Source organism: Ambystoma mexicanum, chromosome 6q, assembly GCF_040938575.1.
Source record: "Ambystoma mexicanum isolate Mex_15411 chromosome 6q, UKY_AmexF1_1, whole genome shotgun sequence".
NCBI lineage: Eukaryota > Metazoa > Chordata > Amphibia > Caudata > Ambystomatidae > Ambystoma > Ambystoma mexicanum.
In genome coordinates this window covers 364,250,546-364,277,825 of record NC_090937.1, presented here as the reverse complement: position 1 = coordinate 364,277,825, position 27,280 = coordinate 364,250,546, and the positions used below count along the sequence as shown (strand labels likewise).

At 43.5% G+C, this 27,280-nt stretch overlaps 1 protein-coding gene across 7 annotated transcripts in view; it reads left to right on the top strand.

Moving 5' to 3' along the window:
- Window positions 1-1,018: 1,018 nt before the first annotated feature.
- Window positions 1,019-27,280, top strand: part of ELAVL2 (ELAV like RNA binding protein 2) — a 1,154,722-nt gene continuing 1,128,460 nt past the window's right edge. For 3 of the 7 annotated variants that reach the window (XM_069630853.1, XM_069630855.1, XM_069630849.1), the window contains exon 1: window positions 1,070-1,149. The gene's annotated coding sequence lies outside the window, so the exon portion shown is untranslated. Of the gene's footprint in view, window positions 1,150-5,284; window positions 5,425-27,280 lie in introns of those variants that run through there. The other 4 variants (XM_069630854.1, XM_069630851.1, XM_069630856.1 and 1 more) reach the window with 3 other exon arrangements.

Here is a 27,280-nt window from a genome sequence, read left to right as displayed (position 1 = left end):
CATTCCTACGAAGTGAAGAACTTGAAGCACGTAGTCAATAGTGAGATGTTTCACTATGTAATAATGTTGGCGAGACACACGGCAAGTACACACACGCAAAACACTTAGCCAGTCTCACTAAATATCAAGCAGGGGGTTGGGTCTCGAAATTGTGAGTTTACCACCAAAATGGACTAAACGGTAAGTTCAGGCGCCCCTTTCATTCACGTTCACTGAGCACTTTGTGGTCTGAGCACGTTGTGTCTGTCGTCCTCTGCCGCAAGTTGACACAAATGGCAAAATAGCAAGCGAAGACTGCCCTTGACATGTATTCAGAAGGTGTCTACAGACGAAGCTCCGGGAAGACGAGTACAAGCAGCAGCAGTTGATGTGTCACGCACACTGAACAGAATACACCTTTCGGCTCACTTTGCGGTAGACCCCTAGTCTTCGGACGTATCATCTTCACACTGCTAAGGAACCAAATTACTCGAATGGTTGTCAGTGGGACCATTGTACAACTCCTACACCGGAGCACCATTTGTCCCAGTGTTGCGCGGGTCGCTCCAGAAGATCTAAAGCACACCGCCACGGACAATCACTAGGAGCTCCCATACAGCTAGCTAGAGCGCTCAAGCAGCCAATCACTGCCCCGCCCCTTCGCAGACTGAAGGGAACCTAGCCAATGGTTTAGGCCATTTGAACCGAGGCCACGCCTGTAGGCTACAGAGCTGACCAATGGGAACGTCCCTTTGAACAGATAGCATGGTAGCTTGCGCTGGGGGAGGGCGCTGCTGCAGACAGCCGGCTGGCTGCCTGTGAGCCCGGGCAGAGGTGCGCTGGCGTGCGGAGGAGGCAGAGGAGGTGCTCTCTCGCACACACATACACGCGGCGCCTATAAATCTGCCCGCCAGGTCCAGCCTCCTCCTGCCAGACACCGCCTCCCGCAGCAGCAGCAGCATCGCCTGCACCCAGAGATGCGGCAGCCGTCTCCCGAGCGTACCGACTGACAGCAGCACCCTCACACTTGCCACAGTCAACCCCCGTAAGAAGCACAGTCCACGACACCGGCTCGCCACACCCCTGCCACCCCTCGAGTCTTTCATTAAAGAGCTATTCTCCCTGCGGATTGCACCCTTGGCTTTTTTTTTCGGAACCAAGGACAGAAAGGTAAGTTGTGGGCTTAGGCAAGAAACCTTTGCCCGCTCGTACGATGTCGATGCTCACATCCTCTTTGGCTACACGCGTGCAAACATCGCTGATTTACCTCCCAAACCACAAGACCACAGAACCATGTCTCACAAACGCGTTGGGGTCAAGGCGCCTTTCTATTTAAATCATAGTTCTTAGACGTTGCATGTTAAATGTATTGCACCTGAAATACTCTTTAGTGCACGTTTATTATTTTGCTCATCACTCGGGGACCCTCGTGGATTTTTTAATGGTTAATAGTAACGCAACCCTTTAGTGGTTGAGAAATGCACACTGACATATCTGCGTTCTCCCGGATGACACTAAAAATGTACTGGCGCATTTTGGGCAAGTTCACAAGCGATGGCAGCGGTACCTTCGCCTACTTTACATACTTGAATGTGTCTGTGAAACACGGTGACGCCACAATCCCTCTGCATCCTTACTTGTCATCTTGCACGGTAGGGATGGGCTGGCTGTGTAGTTCAGCTGAAAGTTTTTACCTGCTGAGAATGTGCATGTTGACAGTGAAATGGGTGCAGAGGGCGGATCTGTACAGATTAACACCTACACAAACGCGCCTTGCGAATGATGGTGTGAAGATGGATGCAGGCGCTGGACCAAAAGCTGAGCGAAGTCTGCACAGCAGCTGGCTTGGAAAATCAGAGGGAATCAGCAACTACAGTAGAAACCGTCGTCTCTGTGGACGGTTTGCCAGTCTAACATAATACAAATACCCAGACTTGCAGGATGCATGCTTAGCTTTCTTTGTTCCAGTGGGGGCGTGACATGCTGTAGCATCAATTCATGCCCTTTAAAATACCCCGCACGGTGCAGCTTCCGATCTCCTTATGCTACATAATACAAATGCTGGGAAATGGGCTATGACTTGCTCACACCACATTAATCAAAGCTAGGTCTCTAAAGAATGGTTCAAGTGTTGGGGAATCACCTGCTCACACTTTGTGTCTTGTGACCAACCGGTGCACAAAAGATGTTTCAGAGCGCGGTGCTCTTGATGCCACCCATTTCTGCATTCCACACACCAGCAGCTAAACACACCCAGGGAGGCAGCTCCTTCTGCATAGTTCATTTCTCTCACAAGCTCATGACAGTGTTCTTTACCATAATGGAGAATGTGAAAAAGCTCAGGGCTACAAGGCTGGGGTTGGGGGGTGGAGGGTAAAGCGCATCACGCTTGGGGTACTCTGGAGATGGTGCCCCAATTATCTGCAGCTCTCCAAGTCTCATGAAATGTCTATACAAAGCACAATGGGCACAGGCCACTGTTATTCAAGCAGCACGTGACTATTAATATGCAAGTAAGTAGACAACGATTCCCAAGAAAAGGTTTCCTTCCACCCTTTAAGAATTAGAATGGTTTTGTTTTTATGTTGGGACAGTAGACCTCGTTTTTCTTTGCAATCTTACATCTTCATGGTGCTCTCGGGAGCTAAAACGAGTCATCACGAGGGAAACATTTAAGAATTTTGATGGTTCACGGGCATGAGCGAAACAAACCCCAATACCCTCACTGCCATTTCTCTGCCCTGGTAATGCACTGCATTGTGTTTCAATGTAAGGTCCACATTGTAATGTCATCATTTTAGAATGCCACCTCTCCAACATTAACATTGGGAGCTATGTTGAATTGTACATGCATGTCAACTCTGCATATGTTTTAAAGTAGACTTTACCAATCACATGGAGTAGTGATATTGTTTATATGTGGCCCTCCTAAATATATTTAACTTTCTGTGAAATATTTGATGTAATACATATTGCATAAATGCATGTATTTTAATGCTGAGACAGATGGGCTTGTCCTGCTATAGGTGGTTATGTTGCTGGTGCTTGTTCTTAGAGGTTCGAGTAACACTCTTCAAGACCAGTTCATAGCCTTTTAAGAGTGGCTAAATGTTTGAGGTCATACGAATGACATTAACGTAGATCTGAAACTGTCGAGTCTCTGACCTGAGCCAGAGCAGCAAACTGGTCATTGTTACTAAAAATGAAGAGCAAAAGCAGACTAACATAACCAGGCCTTTTAGGGTTTTACCCTTTTATTGCTGTTTTCTAAGGTTCATGGGTAAATGTCTGCTACAAAGGTATGTTCTGTATGGATCTGGATAAAACTTTGTTTTGTTTAGTGAAAATATATTCCTGGTTTGGTTCCTACAGGTTTTTTTCTTTGTATTTAGAGGAAGACCAATGGAGTTGTGTTTTTTTTTTTTTTAAAAGAAGTAAATTCTCTTATATATTTAGAAAGATAACAAATTGACAACCAGTGGCCGAACCACGATTGGGCAGATCATGGTTTAGCCCTCCAGCTCCCATGAAACTTTAGGCTGTTTTGACTTCACCTGGCTCACCTACAAAGCTGTGGCAAGACAGAGACCATAAACGGTGCCCCCTGCTTCAGAGTTGACAAAGGCCAGGCAATTACTAATGTAAAGCTTTTCATTGTTGGCACCCGAATTTGTATGCATACATTTGTAAGCAATTGAAATTGTGATCGGGGCTTAGTATGTGCAAGTCAGGGGAGTGATTGGGAGGATAGGGGGACAGGTGAAGGCTCATTCTTACAGTAGTTAAGTGTGGTTTCAGACGTTGATGGAATTAACTGCCTCTAACATTGAAATTACACTAGAATAGTCCCATTAGAATGGGTAAAGGTAGATTCCCCCACACACGCAAGTTTGTCCCCCCAGTCTCTGAAGTTAGCATCTCTCCCAACATTTAAAGGGTTAGCCGCTCCCGAAATGTTAGCCTAGGTGCACCCCTGTTTACAACATATCACACAAAACTTCAGCAAAATGGTATACTGCACTCTGGGTGCAATGATGCCCAGAACGATATGTAAACTAGGGAACCAAGATTAAATACATAACCCAGATCTCATCATCAACATGTAAAGTCCCAATATTTACTAAAAAAGGAAGTGTGGTATCATAAAGGACATGAAAAATAATCGGCCATAACTGTCTGTGCAACAAGTCAAGTAGCAGTGGAAATGTTCTCTTTAGTAGTTCTACTGGACATCCTCCAAATTCAATCGACAATGCCGTTTACATTTCCATATTTTAAAAGCATAACACAGCATTTATTGGGTGCGATGGTGTCTTGGGTTTTGTCAAGAGAACCAGTCAGAACATCTCTCCAAATAAATTCAGGGCGGTGAGGATTGGATAGAAGGAACAATGTTGAGATGTTGGTTGTGGGGCTTACGCTGGCTCTGGCGCCCCTGTGTAAGACACTACAAGTGTGTAGCATATTAGGTAGGGTTCCAATTTTAAACGAGCTATCTCTGCTTTAGGAGGCGGAGTTAAGAGATACACATGGTAACCTGCTCTGGGTTCTATACATTTGATGATAAGCCAGAATTTAGAGGGTCCAGTAATGTTTTTTCCTGAATATTATTCCTATCTGACCCACACTTTTATGTTGAGTTAAGGAAGACCACAATTGCATGAATGCCTTTTTGTTTTTTTACAATTGCAAGAATGGAAAATGGCTTTCCATTGACATGGGTTAACCAACTGGACCTCCTACTTACACTTTCAAGAAAAACACATATCAACTGGCCAACCTAAGCCGAAAAGGACGTCTTTGCTATATAAAGCCCGCACAATAGGACCAGTCAGAACATTCGCACATATTGCACCCGATTTGCAAATCGTTTTTCAAAGGGATTTTCCCCATTGGAAACTTTTTTTTTTCTCTCCTTAAATCGTGCTCACTATATTAAAATTTAGCAGCGGCTTCCGGTAATAACTGCACTCTTTGGGCGGCCATGTCCCGCCCTCTCGAAGAAAGTTGCAGAGCCTGCGAGCAGCAGCTTCACTCAACACTGTCCGGATGTAGAGGCCGCAACACTTTGCGAGTCGACCATCTCTCGGGAGGGGAGGAAAATGGAGGTCTAATCTTCTGTCACACGCCCTTTGGTGCATTGGCCCGTAATTCAGCCCGCCGCACGGGCCCAAACGGTCGTTTAGTACTTGTGCCGCAGGTGGACTCATTATCCACTACGAGGCCTTACCTCGTGCCGCGCATGCGCTCCTTGCCTAGTGTCTCCGCCCCTCCCTACGCGACCTCGCCTATGACGTGCTTTCTGAAAACCATAAAGGTAGACGGAGCAGAGAGCGCGGCCCCGGTTCCATCAGGAGACTTGGAGTACGGGGCGCGCGGCCCAGCCCTTAGAGGAGGCCCCGGGCTCCCTCCAAAGCCCGCCGCTCTGCGGCTTTAGGCGCGCAGGTAAGCGTTCGGCGTTCTTTCCGCGGAGGAGGCTTGGAAGATGCTGTAGTTTGTCTAAGAAAACTGTGGTCACTCCTCGTGTAACTTCACAGTGACGCTGGCGGCGTTGCTGGAAGTGGTGAGTCACGCGAGCCCAGAGCGCGTGCTAGGGCCCGGCTGGCTCCGCGCTCTGTCTCGGTTTACTAGAGCTTCCAACATTCTCCCCTCGTACACGTGCTAGGCCTGTTTGAAAGCACAGCCCAGGTTCATTTGATACGCACTTAACGAACGCTTCCATACTTTCTTGGGTCCCGCGGTTGCCCACCGCAGTTGTCTTCCGCCCCCACTGAAACGGCTTCTTTTACATGAAAACGTACATGTTTCTCCTGTTGCCGGAATATCCAACCACCCCCTCCCCCTTGTGAAAAGTTGTAGTTGCCTTACGAACCCACCATTACGACAGGGATAAATAAGGGCGCTATCCGCAGCAGAAAACGCTTTAGTTGATGTGCACGCTAGGGCGTGGTCGGAGCAAGCTGACTATACGCAGAGGCCCATTTCATGTTTGGATACATGCATTGATCTGGTGTACTTAAAGTTTTTCAAGGACATAAGAGTAGTGGGGCGATGGAATGTAGGTTTGGGAGCAAGCAATTTAACTTGATGCAGTTTTGCATCATTGGAAGGGCATCACAAAGCATGTGAAAAATGTATTCAGTAGTGCATCATAAGTACGTGACTTTTGTTTGGGGAGGCAACTGTGGTGCATAGCTCGTATAGTATTTCAATGTCATTTGCTCTTGTTTTTATCAGTGTCGTTGCATAACTTGGAGCCACACCTTGAATGCAATCTCCGCACATAGTCCCTACCCGACACCAAAGAAATGAACGCAGGATAACTTACTTGTGAATTGAAAGCCTGGAAAGTGGCATTTGCCAAGTGAGCTGAAACCCCAACCACTTTTTAGCGTTGGTTGAATTTCAATTGAAAGTTGTGCACTAGCCCTGTGTATAGTTGGATTGCAGATGCGGCAGTCAGTGACACTTGTTATCACATTGAAATTGCAGGTCAGGCTTCTTGCAACTTTTGTAAAGGGTCTCGGTGCCTTTCACCCATTCTCCCACATTTGTGGTTTTCCAGCAACCCCCCAAGAGCTAGCGCCACCATTACCCTAATGGGAAACACTGGCCTTGATCCCCAAAAAACAGTGGCCACTTTAGAGCATGAGACCCGTCCCAAAGATGTGACAATAAAGGTTTCTTCTAGAAAGTGGGAATAAATGTTTCTTCTAGAAAGTATGTGCTTCTTGCATCCAGACTGTCCCCTCATTCGGCACTCACCTGGAATAACCTTTACATCGGAGGAATGCTCTAGTGCCTCGCCCCTGCCTCTTCTGTTCAGGTAGTCCTTGAAAGAAGCTTTGCTCCAGAAAGATGCATCCCCAAGTTCGAGTCCAGACGTGGCACACTCATTGGGTGGGCATACACCAGCTATTACAGGGTATAGAGGCAGGAGAAGCTCGGCATGAAATGCTATGTTTTATTGTACTCGAACTACCAGATATTGTAAAATGTATATTGCACCCTTGGTAGCTGGCACATTTCCTGCTATTTTGGTTCCTTACTACGTCTGTACAAAACATCTCGAGGTTCCAGACTTCCCCCTCCCTTATGCATTGCACCAAGTGTGTGGTGTACAATATTGAATGCTTCCTCCACATTCAGCGTGTCTCCATACTCGCACTGCCAGTGAATTGCCAGACATGCAGAAAGGGACCCTATTGCGGTAAAGTAAGCCACGAAGTCACCAGGGTTCACAGGTAAGTCTACTTTATTCGTTTGGGTTACAGATCAAGTAGGCAGTTGTATATGGTAACCGGCACCACCACCCAGACTGTCTTCACTCTCTCACTATCTGCTAGTAACTGACCCCCTTCCGGTCAGGATGAAGCACTTTACTCTTGTTTGTTCGCTTGAAAACAAACTGACAGTGCCTCCGTCAGCGACTTGAGTGCAGAACTGGTCATCACGTTCTGTATTCTTTCTCCCCCAGGGGTCGAAATAGTGATTGGTTGACCAGGAGCATTACCTGTTGGGCAGGAGCGAAGTCTATGGAACCAGGAGTTAGTACATAATGGTGAACAGTGAATTTAACCCGTGCATAAAATTGAAACTAACTTTTTGTGAATGCTAGATTATCCAATATACTTTGTCCCTTAGGTGTGTCCTTTTATTCTCTTGTATACACCTTTCCAAACCTACACAGTAATATCACAAAGCTATGTTTGTATGGCACCACTTGTCTGGGGAGTCACAGGTAGCCCCTGGCAGCTCTTGGTTTCAAGCTAATCGGGCTTCCCTTGGATATATCCAAGAGCTCCCAGCTCCCGGCAATTTTGAATCCTGTACCCTCACGCAGACTATGTTCCACGTCATCCCCTTGCCTTGGGAGCTCATGGGGAACGCTCCTGGGAACAGCAGCGCTCAGTCTTTCCTGCTACCTGGATGGGGTACCCTTCACGGCGCAAAGAACTCAAAGTTGCAGGATGCACTGGCATTCTGCACAATCATCGCTCCGCTGTCTTTGTGCAAAAGGCAGCACTAGGTCTTGCACCGCCTCCCACAGGGTCTCTCCTGCCTCTGTGGTGCTGGTGTTGGTATGCCCCGTTTCTTTCTTTTGTTGCGGCAGACCAAAGAGCAGGTGGTTGTTTAGCCCTCAACTGTGCTCAGCTCCACGGACAAAAGATAGCCGCTTCAAGAAAGAGCACCGCTGCCTCCACCAATCCAGTCTGTTTTCTGCTCTGGGAGCCTATTGCTGTTGTTGTCTGGGAAGGCACAGGGACACTGGATGCCTCCCGAACAGCCGTTCCTCTTCCCTGTATCACTTGCTGCAGGCCAGGGATCCCTGGGTGGTGTCCTCAGTGGGGGCAGTTGCCACCCTCTGCACCCCTTGCAGCAGGACAGATGAGGATATTGTGAACTCGTTGCCAATGTTGCGGTAGATGAAAGTCTGTGACCGGTAAATCTGCTTTATTAGCTCAGGTTACTTCTCAAGTAGGCAGTTCTAGACGGTAACCAGCACCACCCAGGCTATATTCACTCACTCTGCGTACAACTGACACTGGAAATGCAGGCACCCAAACAATCACATTCCAATTCACTACAGTCATCACCACCATCTCACTTTGGACTCTCTTGACATCCCCACCAACATTCCACTTGGACTCTCATGGCAACACCGCTCACCCAGGTACTGCCCTCTACAGACCCCAGTTGTCTTCTAATTTGGACAGCAACAATACTTATTGGGTTAGAGCAGTTTGCCACATTAACTTTTCACAAATTTCATGACACATTGGCATGGATTTAGACAATTTTTGTTATTACGAACTGGTCCTTATTTTATAATTTAATCTTATTTTTCTGTCACCATCTCACAGCTAATCCAAATGTCCCTCTGATCATGATCGCATAGCTTCAGTTATTTGCAACATGCACTGTTGTTGTAGCAACGCTGTTATAATGCACATTTAGGAAATATGTAACTGAAATCCAGTATTTACAACGGTGTTCTTGCATGAACGCTTACCGTAAGTACCAGATTTTATGTATTCACTAAAGCAACTGGACAATTTACTCTTGGCCAGCATTACTTTAATTTTTTTGAAGAGTTGACTTCACCCTTTTGGTAGTGATCTAGCTTTTCATCAGATACATCCTTTACCAATGACTGTTTAAATGGTCTGTTGTAGAACGTCCTGGTCTCCTTTTGTTCTGATAGCCATACTCTTTCAACAGATAACGTGCCTATTGGGCACCGTTTCGTTTTTTTCTTTCGTCGGGAATGTTTTCTACAGCCTTTCATACTCGGGAAAAGGAAATGCATGCTTTAAATCGGTCATATGCCACGTCTGCTTGTATTATCTACTTTGTGGTGCTGACTGGCAAATTGGGAGACCATACACACATGCCATTTTTAATTGCTGGCTCAAAAACATTTGTTTGCAAACCAAAGGGTGCAAAAGTTGAAAGCTGCATTTGAGAATTTTTATTCACTTTCATGAGTCTTTCTAGGTAACGAAATTAAGATTTAATGTACAAGAGCTAAAAGCAGCTCAGTAATCGGGCGCTACCTCCCGAGTAACTTGTGTGTATACATAGCATGCCACAAATCTAACTTGTGCACTACGTTTTAGTCCATTATATAGGCTTCCTTCTGTTTTCAGTGGTTTCTAAATGTTTCCCATTTGTAAACCTTCCCAACACACAGATCACAGATGGGCTTTGGGCACCCGTTGGCTTGGGGATCCAAAAGTAACTCCTGGTATCTGTTGGTATAAAGTGAACATGGGTCTTCTAGGCTACAAGCAGGAGCTGACTGGCTCTCGAATTTTTGTTTAACTGAGATGTGCTGGATACCAAACACTTACATTTATTAACCTGTCATGCATGAGACAAGATGCCATACGCGATATCTAGAATTATTTAGATCTACAAGACTCCCTTTTTCTTTCGTAAGGTGCTGTTTTTCGTTCAGGTTGAATTTTTGAAGCTGCTCCTCTAAAGCAACACATTTCCTGGCAAATGGGCTGCTATTCCTTTTTGTGATGAACAGTTTTATCTCGCAATGCCATACTTGGGGAAACAGGGACCAACATTTGCACTCGCCTCTAGCAATTGGTTAGTGGTAATGGACTCTTCGCAAGTAGAAATTGTGCCCAGTTTTTCCTCATTTTATCTATGAATCGCCAACCCAAACTTTCACCACTTCTACATAAAGCACACTGCAATAAAACTGTTCAGATGCATACAAACTCAATAAGGAAGCAACAAAATAAAAAAATGATCAAACTAAGATCTTATTTATGTCTTTACTTATGTCTTGACTCATCTAAAGCCATTCATTTACTGTATTGCATAAACACCCCCTCATTAACATCAGCCATAATCTAGTGTGTATCTAAAACAGCCATAACTACATGCTCCTCCCTTTCTAGCTGAGCATCCTTGTCACGCTAACATTTAGCACCACCCCTTTCAGGTGTCTTGCTGTTTCTCTGCATTGATGGGCTGTATCATTTCTGCATCCTCCCCTTTTTGGGTCGGCAAAGAGCTGCTCAAATTTCCTTGACACTCCTTGCTCTTCTGTAGGATAATCTTCACCAATTCAAGCTTGGGCCCTCCGTCACATGCCACTCCTTTTCTTCTATGGGTGCCAGTAGCTGTGGCTGCAAGTCATTGTCTGGTATCACAGGCCACTATCGATCAGATGGAATTATCTTTCTTCTTAGAGACAACACCACTAATTGTAATTCACCACACTGTGCTCTTTCTCCACCATACAATGAGTGATGCTGACACGGACCATCTTCATATGTGGGCCTGTCAATGTCCTCCTCTGGTGCACATGCTCTGAAAACCTGAAGTGTTTTGATAATCTGACATGAATTTGCCACTACACTTTCCATCGGAATTTTATTCACTGCCCCGGTCTAAGGTGCACAGTCACCCGTCCTTCTGAAATCGTTTATTTCTTGCCCCTTTGTCTGGGCACGTCCACCCCCTCCACCCCAATGCTGTCAGGACCCCATTTGTGTGTCTGAATGGGGGTGGTACACTTCGTAGCTGCCGTCACCACATCATTGCCCTGCGACTACCGGTAACATGCCTCCCTCTCCATGCTGGCACCTATTTGCCAAATCCGTCATTGCATCCCTTTTTTTTTTCTCCAAAATGTCCTCCCTCCCCCCTGTTGCACACAGTTGCCTCCCCCGGTACCCAGCCATCCCATGCAAGTACTAGAAACTACCCACATAGGCATGCGCTCCTTTTTGAAGGCGTTCAAGCACTTAACCTTTTTTGATCAGCTCTGTACTTTGATAGTTCTACGTGCTCGCCACAGGACTAAAATGTCCACTCCTACCACTTGACTCCCTCTTACCTGTACGAATGTTGAATGTGCATGTAAACAATCTCCCCATTTACCTTTTGTAGTCCCTCTCAATACCTCGGAGGAGGGCACAATTTGCCACTAATGAAAGTCCTCTGTGCTGTATACCACTATGGTGATGACTGGTGCAGCATAACAAAAAAACTCAACCTTTATTATCTTGAAGGCTGAAAAAGCTGTTGAATAGACTGCAGCATTAATTGTTTAATATGTTGGATGGAAGCAGGGTAAAATATACTTGTTTCACAGTTCACATCCAACAAAACCTACCATTCCATGTTAGTTCAGTGGCCACAGCCCTATAGACAGCAGCTTACCAGACGCTTACACAACCAAAACAGCACGTTTCTCCTAACAAAATAAGGAGCAAAATCCAACCTGCCACTGTAATTGGCGGCACAGCGTTTCAGTTAAGTTTGGCAGTGGTACCAGCATAGGAATGCATCGGATGGAACGTTCGTATTAGTTTGATTTAAAAGAGGATCACACTCCTTTAAAAACTGTCATTAGGAATTACTTTGTTATCCAGCAGTTTTACTCCCAACTTCAAAAATACTGCGTAACCTACTCTGCTTCAAAATATTACCTGGTTCCCTCATTAGCTATGTTTAAGCATGTAACTTCAGAGGACATGGCAGCTCCATTTTTTTCTGCTCATTGAAGTAAGATGGCTATCGAAAAGGGCAGCATTGTGTTTGATAAAACAGTTTAGTTATCCAGAAATGTCTTGGTGCAGGCTTATAAAGATGGTAAGATAAACTCTGCGTCTGTGCCATCTTTAAAGGACTGTAGGTAAGCTAGAGACTTGATGTTTAATTATTTTCTTGGTCACTACATTAATCTTATGGGAGTGATTTTAATTGTAATTTGTTTTTTTTGTAGAGCCTTCAATCCTATGAGCTGACATGTATACTTTTGGTTTAGTTCGAGAAATTGTACTGCTGTTTTGAATACTTTGATAATAGAAGATCAATTTCTTTATTTGTGTTGCTTCAGTCTAGCAGAGACTGCTTATGGATCTGTTGTAATGTTTGTGGAAGAGGCGAAATATTTGAAACCAATTAACTTTTTCTATTGAGCATTTTGTGCAATTCCCATTCAACATTATGATATGCATGGATATATCTACTTTTTAACGACCATTGTAAAGAGTTTGTATTTTGCTATGGATGCTTAAAATTATTTTAAGCAAGGTTTCCTTAAAAATGGCCTGACTTGCAAACTCGAAAAGGGTAAATAAATGACATTTGCGCTTTTCCCCTTCATAAAATACTTTTCCTAAAAACAGAATAATCTATTGGTAATCAGTGGTCAATTGTATGCCTTACAGTAATTGGAACGGCTCAATAGAACATAATGCATTGTAATTACATTCCCAAATGTATTGTATGGACCTGGAGTTTATATACTTTACATTTGCATCTCTTTGGACTTCAATTCTTTAGGTCATTTTATGTATCATTGTTATAAAAGTGTAGTGACGTTTTTTTTTTTAAATAATGAACTTGAACCCTCAGCAGCATTTTTAACTTTATTCAATCTGTATGCTCAACTTTTATATATTTACACGTTTGTAAAAAGTTTACTTGGTTTTAAATTGCAACATGCACGTATGACGCACTTACCATCTGGTGCATGACCATACCTTTCAGCAAGGTAAATGGAGAATCGTAAAAGCAATTTTACTGGGTTCTAACTGTCCTTATTTGTGGGATAATGGGTAATGCAGTGTCTTTTGATGCATGAATCTGCTCCTTCAAATCCAAATTAAATAACATGGGTGCAGGTTTCAAATCATTGGTCGGGGAGATACTCGGTAGGAATGTTTTTCTGTCGTTTTGTAGAGCATTGCTCACACTGGGTGTCATTTTATACAACGCTGAAGGAAGAGAACATGGAAGGGGACGGTGTCTTACATTTATATACAAACGGTCCAAGTTGATTTTTGGTTCTTTCCGAAACAGTGGATGTGAATTAATTTTGGAAAACATATGAATGCCAGCTGCAAAGAATAAATTGCCTGCAGAATTTAAAATGGATTCCTATGGAATCGCCTTTTAGAAGGCACATATGGTAGGCTATTATCGGAATCCTTCGGTTTTGGGGAAAACCATATTGCAAGTTCAATGTGTAGTTGAAGAGCAGCAGGTAAAGGTCTATAACATGCAGATTCTCCACTCTGCCTTCAAATTGGTTTGAAATCCTCTGGCTCTTTCAAATGCAGTGTAAAAGACGTATGCCCTTGTATCATTCAAACAATCTGGGGGTTTAGAAAACGACCCCTGGTCAAAGGTATGTGTTTTTTTTCCCCCAGGTTTGGAGTGGTTAGACTTATCTGCCACTGAACATCATGTGTACTCCATAACGAAGGTGGCTGCAATGCAACCCTGTTACTTGAGTCCTGACATCTTTTTGGAATGCAGTTGCATGTTGAGGAACCGTTGGGTCTGCTACCTTGGGTTCTATAGACGTTTTGGCCACAACTAATCACCTATAGTGTAGTCAACGATCATGTATGCTGTAGTGTAAAATAATTGGAGATCCATAGCTCAGACCCTCTCCCCTCTGCTTAGACCTTGCTGCCTTTTCCCTACTGTTCTGTGTAAGCACATGCAGGTCTTCCAAGTGGTAAACCAGATTAACTAAATGTTCGTATATGAGCTCCTTGAATCAAAACATAATTGCAGATTACCCCACACATCATTGACCCCCCCCTTCAGCCAATACTACTTCTCAAAATGCAGTCAACCAATGGCTGACAGCATTTTTGACATCCTGCCTTCAGTAGCATACAGGGAAACAAAGCATTTCTCTGCACAGGAAACAATTGCTATTTTTCCGCAAGATTTCTTTCGACTACACTTCCTCCCTTGGTACTTTATTTTTATTTATTTTTTAACCCTCTCCTTCACCCTCAACCTGATTTAACAGAATGTTAAAGCACTGCAATGAAAGGAAATGCATGTAAACCTTTCACTTTCATAAAGGGAAGCGGTTCGCTTTTACATTTACACACCTAGTGCATGCTCCACTAAAACTGCACCTTTTAAACCATATTAACAAAATCTACAACTTTTATGAAGTTGTTTAAATATTGCAAAATCAAACCGCATTAATAATGGGACTTTTTTGGGAACTTGACCATTGCAAATCCAGTAATGCTTTTACAGTTATGCTTGTGCTTGGGCTAATGACACTCCCTTACGTTGAGCCATAACTTTACTCTGTAAAATTATCCTGCAATATTCTCCATCCCTCCCCTGTTCTACAAGTCTATCACATATGTAGGAAACCTGCAACTATTGCTATCCTTTTTACATTTTGTCACTGAAACGACCCCTGTAGATTTGTGTGTAACATACCTATTACTTTTAAGTGCAAGAGCCTTTTTGGAAGGTAGATTTGAGGAACGAGACCAGTACACTAAGCCCCAAAAAGGGGCTAGTAGTGATTCCTGAAGTCCCCTTTTCTTTTGGGCATGTCGGACTGAAAACAGTTGGGTGGTTATTTAAAAAAAATTAATTGGTGAATTGCGAAGACTTACTCTTATTGCAATGCCCACTGCCCTTTCCTCCAGACTCAGACGTCTCTCGGACAGGAATGTCACCGAGTGTGCTGCAAAGCAGCCGTAGAATCTTTAGCACGGCTGTTCCCTGCCACACCCTGTGTTACCTCCTCTGCGTGCCCCGTTCTACCATCAGTCCCTTGGTTCATGTCGGACGGCGCGAGCAGCTGTGCTGATTGCACTTCAAAACAGTTTTTATCACCATGGCACATGCCGAATGGGTTCTGCAGGTTTTTCCTCCGTGGACCTGCATGATTTTTGTTGTCTGACGCACTCTGCAGTAATTTGAATATCCGGCTTTCCTGCCCAGGTGGGGATGTTTAGTGCAGCTTTTAAAATCCACATTGACTGGCAAAAGGTATGAATCTTCACTAACCTGACTTCAAACGCAGCATGTACCAACTTCTTTGACACTGAGACGTTTCTCATGCATGCTTAAAGCCCAGAGAATGAGATTTGTTCTCCTTGATAGTTAACCGATTATTGAAAAGTTAATTGTTAAACACATTAGTGTGTGGGGGGGAAGAGGAGGAGGCGTGACTTGCTTTCTACTTAACCACTGTCAAGTAGATTCTGTTTGGGCTTTGGACAATGCTCATTCCATCTGGCTAAGCCAATACAGTTTATAGCTGCTTCGTTAATCTTGACGTGGTAACTATAATGGACTTGATGAGAGCTGGCTCACGTGGGAGGGAATGGTTAGTGTTTGCCTAGACCCTCTTGCTGTGTGAGCTTTAATTTTCGTTTTCTTCAATACCTTTTTGCTTTGTTTTCCTCACATTTGTCCCTTTAGATCTATTCCCCTTTATTTTTCTCTAACCCCGTGGTTTCCTTAGTTTTTGTTGAACTTGCCTTCCTTAGTTTAACCATTAAAACAAAGTTTAGGTTTATAGATGTATTGTATGCGTCTAATTGTTGTATTTAAAGCTCATATTTAAGCAGTCTGTTTTTGTTGTCTTTGTTTTGGGGGTGTGCATGCGGGAGACAATCGTATGCAAGTTAAAGGAAAATTCTATCAGCCGGGCCTGCCAGTGACTCTGAACTTGTGCAGTCCCTACTTAAATAGGCTCACATTTTCTCCTTTCTATGTCCTTCTGTGTGAAGGACTTTGTCGAACCAGGTGCCATCGTGGTTACAACATTTAATCAACACAAATGGGGGAAACATCATTTTTGTTGAACTCCGATATTGGTAACGTGCCATATTAATGGTATGATTGGTTTCTTTGTTAAAGTAATTGGCAACGTTTATAAAATCAGGGCGTTGGCTTACATGTGAAATCCCAAATTGAAAACATTAATCAGTCTTCATGTGCTGTAAAAAACGCTGGCAGAAATTTGACAAGATTTTGGGCCCTTCATTTCACATGGTGCCCACTTTTGGGTTGCCGATCGGAGGTCTTGAGCACAGGACAATTGGCGGCAACCAAAATACTACTTTATATGAAGGATGTCAGGAATGTCTGTATTGGGCATGTCCATGCATATAGGCATTTCAGCTGATATTAAATTAGAATAGGGTTGACAACAATTAAAGTTTAGTTAATGCAGGTCTCGATTGAGGGGAGCTGGTAGACTTTGGCTCCTGCTTGTAGCCCAGAAGAGCGTGGATAGCTTGTCACCAAAAGCTACCACTAGCTACTTTTGGCTCCTCACTCCGAATTATGGCAAAAACACCTAAGTCAACTCTGTATTTGGGACAATCTATAAATAAACATTTGAACCATCTATACTACATTAAAACACAGGGGGTCATAAATAATGGACAAAATTATAGGTTTCCGAGTTACATTTTCAGATCTCCTCATTCCCCAGTGGAAACTCCTGGTCACCGGTTAATGCTAGACACCCAGGAGCTGATTTTTAGCTCCTGCTTAGCCGATCTTAATTTGAACCCTGTTAATGTAGACTTTGAAAGTTCACAACATGCTATGTTGTGAATGTAAGTTAATTCTAAATTTTGAAGGTCTAGTTACATCCACCTGGGTACTACTGGTAATTTGAATAACAACGCAAACCATGGGTGACAACTTCATGGCTGCTGAGTCCAGAGACATTTAAATGCTGTGATAGACGTAAAAGTACAAAATTGCTAGTTTATCCTTAAATTACCTCAGAACTGGTGCTAACGGATTGTCTAGCCAGTACATGCTTTCATATAACTGTTAATCTATTAGCAACTTCTTAATACAACCTGTTTACCGATGTGGTTACACATATTCTTCAAAAACCGGAGCAGTCCTTATTAGATAGCGAGGACGACTGAAACAAACATATGTAGGGCCACGACAACAGCAAGCAGACCAGTTACGAACAATTATACGAAAAGACACTAACCAATGTACAGTATTGTTGTTAGTTTTGGTTGTATATGCTTTAAACGAAGGGTATTTCGGGACCATCCCATAGATTAGAATGTATTTAGTGTTTGTAGAATATGTAACTATAACGGTAAACTGGTTCCATTAGTTCAGAATGTACTGGTTATACCAGTTTTGTAGAAATGTAAGGATAATACATTTGCATTTTCATAATTTGTAAGGTGTTTCATCGTTGTGATTGTCACAGCCATTAAATATCTTTGAACTCTTAACTCCTCAGCAGCTATGAAGTTTTGCTCCCCCGGTTTGCGTAATTGGCACTATGAATGCGATGAACATGTTTGGAAATTAAGATATGCAAATTTCTCATCTGGGAAAAGGGATGTGGCGATCAGGGACTGACCGGTACAACTTTAAAGCCAGCGCTTTTAAGTAGATCTTAAAGGGGCAGTTCACTCAAAAATGTTATACTCAAAAGATGGGCCATAATAAAATATATAAAATATTCTCAATGTTCCTATGTAAAATTTTGAGCAAATGAGGCTCAATGTTAAACATTGCAAGCACTAGGACGCATCAATTTTGTGACATGAATGAGCCTCCTGTGTTTGTGTTAAGCTCTGCTCTCGCAACAATAATGAAGCAAAAGCCATTACAACCAGAGAGAGAATCCTGTCAGGATTATTCATGCCCTGCTGGTGAGTGCTTCTTTGTTTTCCTGCTTTCCCAGCCCGGTAAAAGAAAATCCAGGCAATTCTAAGTGCAACAGCATTGTATTTGATTGCTGTGGCTTTTGTTTCGGGGGAGCACGGGATACTTGAAAAGAATGTAGCTGCAGTTATAAATACAACATTTTTGATGTCCGTGCCTTTCGTTTCAAGTCTCTTGGGGGAGCGTGTGAGAAAGTGCTGGCAATTATAAATAGAACTGTTGTATCGGATTGCCTGGACTTTCTTTTCAAGTCTCCGGTGCTCCCCCAGGCTCGGGGGAGCCCGGGACACTTGAAAAGAAAGTCAATGCAATTAGGAATACTCCGCCGACCGCTAAAATATTCATAATTACTGCAACTCTAGTTTCCTGTGCTCAAGAAACTAGAAAAGAAAGTCACAGCAATTAAACTCCGCTGGCAAAGTATTTATAATTGCTGTCTTCATTTTACTTTTTCTGTGCTTCCCTGGGATTGGGGAGCACATAAAATGAAAGTCACAGCAATTTTAAACACTGTGGCAGCATCCTCTATGCTTAGCTCTGCTCTCTGGCACCAGTAAGCAAAAGCTCCTAGTAGGGGGCTTTTGCTTGATTATTGCCGCCAGAGCAGAGCTTAACATGAACAAAGGAGGTTGCTCCGTTTCACAAAATGGGTGCCCCATCAAAACTGAGTTTATTTGCTCAAAATTGTACATAGGAACTTTCTTGAAATATATATTTTATTGTGGCCCGTCTTTTGAGAAACAATTGAGTGAACTTCCCCTTTTGATTAGCACAGTTTTAGGTTCTTAAGGTTTTTTTAACACATATTCTGGTTAACATTCTGCCTCACCTTCAGCGGCTCAGGATAGGTGGTGTCAGTCTACCTCGTGTACAATGTATTGAGCTCGCTGGCTTACACTTGTGATGGTGAACTAATTATCTGCAAAATAGCTTGATAAAAGGTTGTGATTTATATGGACTTGTTCAGTTTTCTCTCCTAAAGTCGTTTCAATTGTATTGACACCCAAACGGCAGATTTCAAGAGGGTGTAGCTGCCTGCTATACAAAACATTCGGTCCAAGTTGCCTTAAGCACTGTAATCTCGTTTTTTTGTTGCTGAGAATAACTTACAATGCCACATGTCTTTCCTTCGCATTCCATGTATTGGCAAATGGCCAAGTCCCTTCTGAAGCTAATATTGGTGGTGAAGCATGGTGTCAGTTTTCTGTAGGGGCGCAGGACTCTTGTGTAGGCTAAACTGCTATTCTCAAGACTGCCTCGATCTACTTTATTTTTTTGAATCGCTGAAGCTTTATGGGGTGTTTCTGAAGGCAGTCCTAAAGTTAACGGAGTATCGCGTACCAGTTTTGCTGCCTTGTAGTTAAACTATAGTTTTGACCATTTGTATCCAAATTAGAAGACCTTTTCTTTCTGAGAAATACCAAGCATAAAACCTTGTTGGTGGTAGTCTTTAATAAGCCATCATCGTAACTGAAGACGCAGAGACTGAAGCTGATGCATTATAGACCCTGAGTCCATCCTCGGGGCAATCTCTACAAGTAATCTGGAAAAAAACAATAATTTGGCTGTGTAAAAACCTACATTATACATGTTTTATGTGGAAATAGAGTATCCTTGTTAGATTAATTCTCTTCATAACAGTTTCTGGAACACCTTTATTGCCATCAAAACAGATCTGTAAAAATAACACGGTAATACATGAACATTCCACTAATACTGCAGTGGTGAATATGAATGTTAGAAAAAAGCTCACGACAAAAATCATACCGTCTGAAGATGTGTAAATATTACACCACCCTAGAGGAATTGGACTATGTTCTCATAATGTGAAGCTTTTAAGTTGATGTCATATCATAGGATATAAGCGCTCATTTGTTAGGGAGGAAAAACAGGCAAAACGTGCAACAAGGAGTTCTAAATGTCTTGCAGGAAAGAGGGGCTCAACCAGTCTGTAGGCCCCAAAAGGTCAACCAGGAGGACAAGATTGCGTCGAAGTTCGATTTCCCATGTTGTGTGGTTTGGTGTCGAGCCAAGCTTCGATGTGATGAAGATGTGCATCGAACCAGGTGTGTATGCAGAGTCTCAATGGGTCAAGTGGCAAGCAACTGTCAAGTTCGTAGCAGCTCAGTGAAGCATAGATTTATCATTTGAGTTATGTAGTGCAGATGGCTCACCAAATCTTAGATGTTGGTGAGCCAACTTTTGGTGTCGACTGACCAGCAGTTTGTAACTGCTGGTCAGTCGACAAGTAACCTAATGCTCCAGTGGTAAGAGTAGATGTCCAGGGTTTTCAAGCTGTGATCCTGGTGGTACTATGCAATGTTCAAAGGTGGCAGTTGGGCTCGCAAACTCTACCTGCCCACTTGCATATTAGTAGAGATTTTTTGATGGTAGAGTACAATGTGCCTGGTACTTGACCTTGATGGAGGGTATGTTGCTGTTTGGAACTGACTGCAAGCTGTTAAAAGTAAATATTAAATAAACTGTCAACGTTGCAATGTGTCCTTATGGTGACATGGGCAATTTTACAGTAATCAATGGTGCATGTGGTCACCCATCCCCATGGGGCAAGTGCATTTCTTTTAGGAAAACCGAGGAACCCCATCTATATGTTTAGTGTGGCTTTTACGAATTTGTGATGCCTGGTCTGCAGCAATGAGCTGGTTTCTTGAGCCGAAGAGATGACATGCTCTGGTGGAATGCAGTGGTGAGCTGCTTCTACGCAAAACAGAAGTGGTTCGAGAGTGCCAAAAGCGGATCCGGCAGTACATTTTAGCTCAAGTGCTGCGAATACAACTTGAATGCGGTTTGATGTGATGAAAGAGTGATCTGGCTGTTTAGATCTCGGATGCTGTATGACCCACTGCCAGGGGCCTTAGGACAAGGTGAGTGCTTTTCACTCTGCTCTCCCAGCCCAGGAGGGTTTGCGTGCACTTGTTCAAGTCATGCCTCTTTCCTTAACACCCACTGGCTATGAGCTTTCTGGGCTGCAGAGATGTTACCTGCCCTCGCAAAGGATCTGAGGCAGTTCACATTGGCTACTGTCCTGCAGGTTGCAGCAGAGACGGCCAGTCTAGGGAGACCACATCGCTGGCCCATGGCTATTGTGGGGCTCAGTGTTTGACGTGTATGATGCAGAGCAGATGTGGCTTTAATAATTGTGAAAGACGAGACGCATGCCCCAAATTTCAGGCAAGGTTAATGTTTAAAGATTAAATTGCTACCAGTATGTAGTGCCCACATCATTGTGGTTTTGGAACAGAGGTGCAGATTTAAATGCGTTCTCTGCTTTACTGTGACTTTACTGTCAAAGCAGCTGTCACCAGGGTGATGGAAGGACACGTATGCTTTTGGCATAGTTTAATGAAAGCGGGGCAGTCTGGTTAGCAGCGCACTCTTAGTGAAATGGAATTACCCACATTTTATTTACTAAAAGCCAGGCACCCTTGCCAGGTGGCAAGTCCTCACTGGCACGAATTGCAATTAAAGCTCGTCACTGCTCAGAATTTAAGGAAAGTTTAAGGTACTATGCAAGGAGCAGTGGTATATTGTGACATGGGACCACCAGGCACAGGGTGACTAGAGTAAAAAAGCAGTTTGAATAAGGGCGCAGAGGCACATTGGGAGCCCTGGAGGGGATGGTGGGAGTCTGCAGATGGTCACAGCAAACGTTAGTTCTGGTGTGCTACCAGTTTGCTGCCCCACTGTCCCTGCCCCCGTTTCTCGTCGCGTGCTTCCCCTTCTGTTAACCTATCTCTTACCAGAATCATTTGGCCTGCATGGGGCAAAACCTGTTTGTAATATTGGATCTCCTGTCAATTGACAGAATGGTAGTTTGCTCCTTTTGAATTGAATCTGTTGGCATACTAACTGTGTGCTGCTGGACTCAGCTGAGACTTGCAAACCCTGGCTTTACCCACACTTAATTTTCATGATTACCAGGCAAAAGGGTTTACCACACAACAGACTCCTTTCCGTGGAGTAATAATTGTGTGAATGAATTTGACAACATTTGTAAATTAACAATTTGAGTAAGCATCTAAAGAGCTATTCCAATGTGATTGCTGTTTTTATCAAATGGATCCATAGAATGGCCGTTGTATTAAGGTTGTAAGAGGATTCAATTCAGCACTACAGCTAAGTTAACGCCTAGTCTAGAATACTGAATGAAAACCCTTATTGATATATCTTTAGGTCCAGTTCATGCGTTCTGGATGACTACCCCTATATAACACCCCTCTCTTGGAATCCCCCTGACCCAAGAAGTAGTTCTGTTTTGCAAGTTTAAAAGGTTTATTTGATAATTTAAAATATATATATATGACACTTTATAATAAATTAATAATTGAATAGCACACTTAATCTGATATGATAAAGATCAACAACGGAGAATCTGGCACTAGCGCACTTCTTATAATCACTAATGAGTTGACATGAAATGGATAAGGTAGCACACTGGTAAATAGGAACAAAAGTATAATGTGGTAGAGGATGCTTTATGTAAGCTCAGGTGGATGCAATATTCAATGAATGCAGTACAGAAAATACTCAATATGATTTCAACCAAACAATGTAATCACTTTTCTCTGGCTATTCACTCCCCCCCCTTGATGCAATGCAAGGAAATGGAAGGAAACACACAGTTCTCAGAAATGCAATCAACTGTAATTCAGTTCACCCCAGCAAGCTTAAAGAAAACAGATAGGAGTTTTGAAAACACAGGCCCAAATTGCTTTGATATGTGCTGGCAATGAATTGAAAAATATGCTAAAATACTTTTAATTCCCTTTCATAGGTTCAGGGTGAGTGGTATCTAGTTAATATTAGTTCAGGCTCACACTAGCAATGAGGCAGGGATAGTTAGCAGGTTAAACGAATTTCTGGCAAATGGAAGGCAAGCAGCAGCAGTTTTTACATGTGAAGAAATTTGCAAATCGCGGTAAAATTCGCGGATGCGCCGAGCGCTATTACAGAGGAACCACAAGGACTATCTCTATCGTTTTGGGGTCCTAGGAAAGCCTAGGATCTCAGCTTCAAAATGAAAGTTACTGCAAGTCTCTAGCACAAACGGTTGCGGAGATATGAACGATTGAATAAAGGTCGTTTTTCAGATTTGAAATTTTAAACGCACACTTTTTCAGCTTTAAAAATGATGGCAGGATAACACAATTGCTAAGCTGCAGTTCTACTTAGGTTAAAATGGATTGAATTATATTATTTTAACTAAGAGATGGGTTCTACACAGTTTTACTATGTACTCACACTATATTCTTGAGTGAAATGGGCCTCGTCACGGATCTGGTCAGGGTTTTAAATTCGCCTCTGGTCTCTGCACTTCAGTGATCTGGGTCAGCTCTCTCTGCTGGTCTGGGTCTCTCTGGGTACAGCACTGCTTTCTCTCTGGTCTGGTCTCTTAGTTCTGGATAGATTGAAGTCTCTAGTTTGGCTCTCTGGAGGTTTGATGGAGGTAAAGTATGGATTTTTCCGGCAGAGCGTCCCGCTGCAGATGGATTTGGAAGGTCCCTATCTGTCCTGTCTGTCTGCTTTTATGTGTTTAGAATGTGGGTGTGTTCTAGCATCACTGACCCTACCTCTCTCTCAGCTTCTAATTGGTCAAACTTCCATTTATTTGATTGGGGAATGAACTGTGAGTCAGAGGGATGTCATTTTATGGCTTGCAGATAGGACACTCCTCTGTCAGATTGCACACATTCTATATTTGATAATAAAAGACATATTTCACAGTTACACAGTTGCTTGAAATTACATATACATGGTGTGGCTGAATTTAGCCATGTCTCTGTCCAAATCTGCTGTTTCTAAGAGCTTGCATTCAGAAATGGCACATTATTGACTTTTTAACTGATTTTTCAATTTCTGACATTGACCCAACTTTACATACATGTGTGCAGGGAGTAGGGACATTAACTGATGAAGTTTCAGATTTTTAACATGCATACATTTAGAGTAATATCCACTTTTCCGCTAACACCCCCCTGAACATGCCACCGGGTCGAAAAACCTCTTAAAATGTGGGCAGAAAAATCACAAGAATTATGGTGTCATTTATAAAATTTTCACATGTCCGCTCTGAGTTATTCATCTTTTTAGAGTTATGTTCTGGCTCCAAAGGGGTGTGGTTTACCCTCAGCACAAGGTTGAATTTCTGGTTTTTGCAGTTCTGCCAAGCCAGCTTGCTCTCACAGGCAGTGCTCCTCCCCTTTCCTCAGGAGGAAGCCACTTTTTACGACCATTTACGACTCCTGCCAATAAAACCTTTGCCTGAGCCAGGACAGGGCTTTGTTCACTTTCCTGCAGAGCACAGGTAATTCAATTATCAGATAGATGGCATATCCTTAGTGTGAGCAGCAAAAGGGCAGCTAGGCCTGGGAACACAGCTGTGACTCAAGTTTCACTCCTGATGGGGGTAGTTGCCAGGCAAATTGGAATCTCTTTAAGCTGTCATTTCTGTTCCCCAGTTTCTGCATTCAAATAAAACTAAACATTTTCACATATGCAGCTAGAAGGCTGATTCTAAGTTTAAAACTATGACATTTAAACAATTGCAACCTATGTGACACTCAAAAGTAGGTCACTCAGTCAATTTAAACATTTTCGATTTTAGTGTCTTTAAATCCAGTGCAACTTAAACCGCTGCAATCCACAGCTCAGCCAGTCTTGTTATAAACCTTCAAGTCACTTCAGAATATCACTTTACATTGTATCCACCTCTCAGTAAGTCTTTCTTTGGCATGTTTTGGGTTCATTTATTCAGTTTTCTACAAAAAAGTAAAATCTGGTGTTGTTTTAAATTGCCGGCTTTTGGATGGCTTTTGGATAGTGGTGAGTACTGGTACTGCACCCATTTTTGGGATTTAAGAATGAATTCCCCACAATTCTAGTTGCATTTGGCAATCAGCATTGCCATTCCCAATGGTTTCAGACTACTGTGCGGGTAGTCCAATGGTGGTTTTAGGCAGTGTCCTTCTGTGCCCATAACATCGGCAAAAATGGGTGGCAGCCTATTCTTCCTGCATTTCCCTGTGCATTTTCTGGGAAGCTCTGGCCATCATGATGTTTTCATGTCAGTACTGCACAGTTTTGAGGTAGGGCTCGGATGCATGGGTAAATACATCCCACAAGCCCCCCTCTTGCGATGGCCATTCGGTTTCACTGATGGGACTCGCAAGATCTGGGATGTTTCCTCATCTTCTTCCAATAGATGGCACAGTTCAGCATCTTTTCCTCCATCCGGTCGGATCGATCGGTTCTCCTCGCCGGTCCTGATGGGAATATTGGGCGGTACCCCGAGCCCGTTGCGTCTCAGCTCCCGGTCTCCGGATCGTCCTCCTTGGCCCGTCTCAAGGTTTTCTTTCTCCTAGGACGACAAAGGAAGAGCGGCAATACCTATTCATAGACGTTTTTCCACCACCGTTGAGATAGTGGGGCAGCATATGCATTTCATCACGAAACATTACATTCTTATTTTGAAAAAAAAAAAACAGTATAACTAAGACAGTTTCATGCAAATCACAATATTTTAGAGACTAGATGTGGTATGTTTTATGATTGGAACAGAATTAGTCTGAGACAGTACCCGCTAGGATTCCAGAGGATTCCTCCAGTTGTTGCAGAGTGTGCCTGGGATGGCAACATTTCAACTGGTTTATGTGGACCCACTTGTCTTCCCCCGCTGCCAAAGGACCTTTGGGGATGTGGATTTTGTAGGCCACAGGGGAGATTTTGTCTATGATCTCGAATGGTCCCTTCCATGTAGGCAAAAATTTGCGCTGCTTGGCCTGGTTCCTTTGGAAGTTGTATAGATAGACCCGGTCTCCCACCTGATATTCCTTCCTGGAAGTTTTCAGGTCATAGTGGGTCTTCATGCTATCAGCTGATCTTTCTAGATTCCGCTGAGCATAAGCAAAAGCATGTTGGAGGTGTTTCCTTAAATTCTCTACATACTCATGAGTAGTGGAGGCATTTATCAGTGTCTGCTCTTGGGTCCTGTAGAGCAAATGCTGAGGAAGCACCATCTTGCGCCCAGTCATCAACTCAAATGGTGACATTTTGGTTGCAGATGAAGGGGTAGATCTGATGGCCATTAGGACCAGAGGTAATCGGATATCCCAACTTGGCCCAGAATCTGCCACAAACTTCTTTAATATGCTCACAATGGTTCGGTTATATCTCTCTACTGCCCCAGAAGAAGCTGGTCTATAAGCAATATGCAGCTTTCTCTTGACCCCCAATATCTCCCACATCTTTGTCATTACTTCACTGGTGAAGTGGCTACCTCTGTCTGACTCAATCCTTTGAGGTAGACCAAAACGGGAAAAGATGTGGTTGATCATCAAGGCAGCTGCAGTTTCTGCCTTGCAATTTGGGGCTGGGAGACATTCCACCCACTTGGTAAACAAGCATGTCACAGTCAACATGTACTTATTCCCCCTAGCCGAGCGAATCACAGGGCCTACAAAGTCGATTTGTAAATCTGACCATGGCAGGGTCATCCCCCTCTTTTGTAAAGGCGCCCGGTGTGTGAGGGATGTCGGCTGAAATTGTGCACACACAAGACAACCCTTCAAATATTGGTTGAGGTCCTGGCCCATGTGTGGCCAGTATGCAACCCCTCTTAAGATTTCCAATGTTGTGTGAAACCCCCTATGACCGGCGGTGGCCGCATCATGGGCGTGACTTAACATCAGGCTTCGGAATGAGGTAGGAACCACCCACTGATCGTGGCCAGCTTTGGATTTCCTTACCAGCAAACCGTCTTGGATTCGGAACATTTTTGGACATTTCATCAACACTCTTAGGTCCTCTTTCCCATTGTAATCGGTATCCGTCAGGGGAAAGTTCTCAGGGTCCTCAAGGTGCTGGTAAAATTTACCAATTATTGGATCCCCCTTCTGAGCAGTAATCAAATCATCATCCGGGGTCTCCTTACTCCATTGTGCAATTGAAAGGTCGTTGTGAGCATTTGTCTGGGACCTAGTGATAGCAGTGACCTGAATTTCCCCCAACAGGGACTCAATCTCAATTAGATCCCCTTGGATGGCCCCGGTTTTGGCCAGCTGATCAGCTAAGTCATTTCCAGTTTTGTCTGGTCCCTCTACTTTGGAATGACCCTTGATCTTTTTCCAATAGATGGTCATCTCATTCGAGGTGACCAGATCATCAATGTTTTGGATCAACTTCCCATGTTTCAAGGGTTTGTTGTTAGCACATAACATGCCCCTGGCTTTCCAATTAACCAGGTGCTCCACGAACCCGTTCCGTACATAATCCGAATCTGTGATTATGACCAGTTCGTGGAGTTGATGCTGGA